The following is a 4,731-nucleotide window of genomic DNA, read 5'->3' on the forward strand; positions in this document are numbered from 1 at the left end:
AGGTAATACAGGGACTTACAGATATAGAACCATTCACTAATTTCTTATAGATACTGGTTTCAGCTGTAAATAGAACCACATTAGACTGACCCTGAAACCAGTCGTTCATAGAAACATTGGCCTTTTAAAACATAAACACTGAATGTAAAAGAGCAATCAGACCATTGAAAGCACAGGAAGTCCTGATAGACGAAGGCATAAGAGAGACAACTGGTAATGGTTTGCAGGTCATCATAATAATGTTATAGGGCAAGCCATAGCTAGAAGTCTTAGAAATAAAAATGCCCAATGCTTTAATTGTGGTGAATTTGGCCATTTCCAAAAAGATTATAAGGCTAGAAGATTCAGAGCTCAAAATAGCATGTTCACTGACTCTGAAGAATATGATGTTGAGAATAAGCTGGTTCTGTTTGCTTTAAACATAAAAGTTTCCAGGGTATTGTAGCCACTGTGAAAAGAGCAAACACTGGTCCCCTCTTGCCCTTGGGAAATGAACAGAAGGGTCTGTCAGCTCAGGAACCTGAGGTAAACGTAAGCAGTCTTCCTTTGATCAGCCAGAAAGTACCAAGCAGGCAAGAAAATAAAAATTAAGTATTTCTGATGTTATACATGCTACAGAAAGGAGTGCAACTTTGGATATGTCTACTGGTCTTACATTATCCCCAAAAGTTAAATTTTACAAGTTAACCACTAGTACGTATGGTCTTTTACCCTCAGGAATAGTGAGAACAATCTTAGGAAGAAGTGGGTTAGCTTCTCAAGGATTTATTGTGCATCGAAGTATGGGGATAGCAAGGAAGAAATTAGAATCATGACATATGTAAGAAAAAAGATACAAATGACACAGGAGATAGAATTGCTCAACTGTTGTTTCCTTGTGTTAAGGGTAGGGCTACTCCAGTAGAAAGGGCAGGAACTTTTGGAAGTACTAGAAAACCTTCGTTCTGGCAAACAATGTCTAATGACCAGAGACGCAAATGAATTGCACAAATGAATAATGTTGACATAGAAGGTTTGGTAGATACAGAAGCTACTTTGTTATATGTTAGAATACTTTCTCAGAAGTCTTGCAATCCAGATTGCCCACTTCAGAAGGTTTACATATAGTTTATCAGGATTGCTAATTATCAGTAATAAGACAAAGTATCTAATGGATTATCTGTGTGAGACTAGAAGGGCAAACAGGGAAGTTGAAACCTTATGTGGCTGACATACTCATAAATTTGTGGGGAGGAGGTCTTTTAAAGCAATAGAGTATGTTAATTAATATTTCTGCAAACTCAGGGACGTCAAATGAGGGAATCAGATGTATGATGGTGGATGCTCCCGGGGAAGATTGATACGGGTGATCCAGAAACATCACAAACTGTGCCCGTGGTCCAGAAAGAGGGTATCACAGGAACAAAATTTCCAAATTTATAAAAGGGGCCACTGCTGACATACCTACAGTCTTGCCTGTAAAATAGTCATCAAACCAACCTGCACGGCAAGAGCAGTGGCCCATAGCAAAAAAAAAAAAAAAAAAAAAAAAAATTGCAGGAACTTGAATGTCTGGTACAAGAGCAGCTAGAGGCTCAACTCAAGAAGAGTCTACCACCCCATGGGATTTCCCTGTGTGCTGTAAAAAAGAAATCTAGTAAACTGGGGATAATAATGGATTTAAGAGCAGTTAGCAAAGTAATTCAACCAATGGGTCCTTTACAGACTTTACCATCTCTGTTACTGAGACAATGGCCTATAATAATGACTGACTTGAAAGACTGGTTTTTCACAATGCCCTTGAATGTGCAGGATAGGGAAGGATCACTTCCTTGGTACCTACTTGGAATAACGGTCGTCCACTAAGGAGATATCACTGGCAAGTACTTCCACAAGGAATGTTAAATGGTCCAACTTTATGTCAATATTTTGTGCAACAACCATTAGAAATAATTCAAAAGTAATTTTCTCAATCTATCATTTACCATTATATGGATGGCATTCTGTTACTTGGGGATACCTGCACAAATTAAAACTGACAATGCTCCCAAATATGTATCCAATAAAATTAAACAATTCTTCACACATTACAATATAAAGCATACCACTGGTATACCACACAATCCCACAGGACAAGCAGTTATAGAAAGAGCCAACTGTGCCTTAAAAGATGCTTATGAAACAAAAAGGGAAAGTAAAGCCCCCAGGGACAGATTAAATCATGCCTTTTAACTCTAAATTCCCTGAATGTTGGAGGAAAAGGAACAACAGAAGCTGAGAAACTGTTGGGGGCATTTTTATGTCTTTTCTGAAGCAGAGGAGAGAGAGAGAGAGAGAGAGAGAGAGAGAGAGAGAGAGAGAGAGAGAGAGAGAGAGAGAGAGAGAGAAGGCAGGCAGATTCAGGTGGGTCAGGATCTGTTGGCAGATGTCCTGACCTACAGAGGTGATAAGAGGAGGTACATTTGTAGCTCAGGGTGAGGGGTGCTGTCCTATCTTTAAGCCTCGATCCTCTCTCAGAGACAATTCAACTCACTTCTAGGAGTTCTGAGCAATGCTGCAATGGGGCCTCAGACTGGCCTTAGGAGAGATTGGACGTTGCCACTAAGTAATAAAAACATCAGTGAAGTCTCAGGCCTAATTCTTGAGCATGCTCAGATTCAGAGCACTTCTGCTGTTGGTGCCACGGGGAATAAACAGCTTTTGGCTTACTTCTTAGGATGGGTGTGCCTCCGTTTGTAAGTTCTGAGTTAGACCCAGCTCTATAACCCAGGAACAGCTTCCTTTTCCTCCCATGCTGAAGCTTTGCTCTAACGCTGCCTTCCTGGTTGTGTGAGCACCTTCCCTCCAGACCTGAGTTTGACCCTGAATATGCAACCACACTTTATCAGGGGAGGTTTTCCGTGTCCCCAGACACCATGAATGCAAAGTTTATTGTTGGCTCAGACTTCATGTTTATTTATTGTGTGTGCTTACAACAGGAATGTGCAGGTCAGAGGTCAGTGGCAGGAATCATCCTTTTCCTCCCACATTCTGGGTCTTCACTCTCGGTGGCCCAACCGTCAACTGCTGAGCCATCTCTGGGCTCTGTTTCATTTTTGAGATACTGTTTCCTCTGTGCAGCCCTGGCTGCCCTGGAACTGGCTCTGTTGACCAGGCTGGCCTTAAACTCCTGAGTGCTGGGATTAAAGGTGTGTCTTAAATGTTTTAAAAGATTTATTTCCTTGTTTTATCTGCTTATAAATACCTTTGTGCCAGAAGAGGGCATCGGATCCCATTACAGATGGTTGTGAGCCACCATGTGGTTGCTGGGAATTGAACTCAGGACCCCTGGAAGCCAGTGCTCTGAACCACTGAGCATTGGAAATCTAGGTTAGATTTCCACATAATGGCTCACAACCATCTATGATTTCAGTTCCGGGGATCTGACGCCCTCTTCTGGTACATGTATACATACAAAAATTTTAATATAAAAAGGCAGTATGTTTGGTTCTTCTGTTAACACTGACATCAGGCAACTTAAAGGTACCCTTTTTGAGATATTTGACCATCCAAGGGCATCTACATAAATTCTAATCTCTGCTGAGCCCCTTTTACAGAAACTGACACTGTAGGGGAATCCCCTTTGGAGAGATTCAAGGAGTGTAATGAAGACTCCCCTCCCCACCCCCAACCCCGAACCCGCAGCCCTGGGGCCATGAGCCTCCGGGGAGAACAGCAGAATCGGGTGAGGCTTTGAGGGGCTGCCCAGGGACCTAGAATCCAGGAGGCGGGCGGGGCTGGCAGCCATTGTTCTTTGAACATTCATTTGAACATCAGTCCTTCCCCGCACCCCCAATCCCCCCCCCCACCACCACACTTTTCAGCCGCTATACCGCAACATAGCCAGCAAGGGGCAGCACTACATTTCAGAATAGCAGAGAACTACCAGTGTTAAACTAAGAATTGAAGCCTTTGGGGCTACTGGGGGGCGGGGGAGTGGTGGGGTGGACACGCTTTCTTCTGCTGCCCAAATCTGGGAAACGTGGAACCAGTCAGAAATGATTCTGCTGTTTTTTGTGATCGAGGACGCTGATTTATTTCCTCATACGGATGGGCATGAGCAAAACCTGACCACCCTACAAGAAGGAAGGCCCCTCCCCACTTCCTCTTCCTCGGTCTAGAGTTTCTCTTCCCATGCCTTTTAAAATTTGCTTTGTAACGCACGTTTTGCCTCCCTGTTAAAGGAATGCTAGGCTTCAGTGAGTCGGGTAAAGAAAACATTATTTTCAGGAAGTGCCCGGCCTTCCCAGCATACCTTCCATCAATCCTACCTTGAAAGCTGGTCAAGCCAGTATATGCTTTCTGAGTTCCTGGTCCCAGAAATACAGGCAGCTCTAACTGCAGGCCCAGTCTCTCTCTCTGGATTCCCCCTGCCCACCCCACATCAACGCCCACCTTTTTCAGTACCGACTGTCCAGACTTGTTCCAGGCCCGTAACCAGAGAGCCGGGTGTGACTGTCCCACATAAGTGCCAGAGAAGTCCCTGTGTGGAACGCTCTCCTTTGCCCTTCCCCAATGCCACCTTTTGGGCACGTCCAAGCTGCTGTTTGGAGACTACAGAGTTCGTCCTGGCCCTCCCTCTGCCTTTTGAACCCTCTGCGGATTTTCGCTGATTTTTGCATGGCTAAAGGGGCATTTCCACGGAGCCTGCTTTCCACCCCGCTGGCTCCTGCATCTCAGGTAGCGGGATGTCCTTCGAGCTAGAGGCTTGAA

The sequence above is a fragment of the Micromys minutus genome, assembly GCF_963924665.1.
Source record: "Micromys minutus genome assembly, chromosome: 3".
NCBI classification, from domain to species: Eukaryota; Metazoa; Chordata; class Mammalia; order Rodentia; family Muridae; genus Micromys; species Micromys minutus.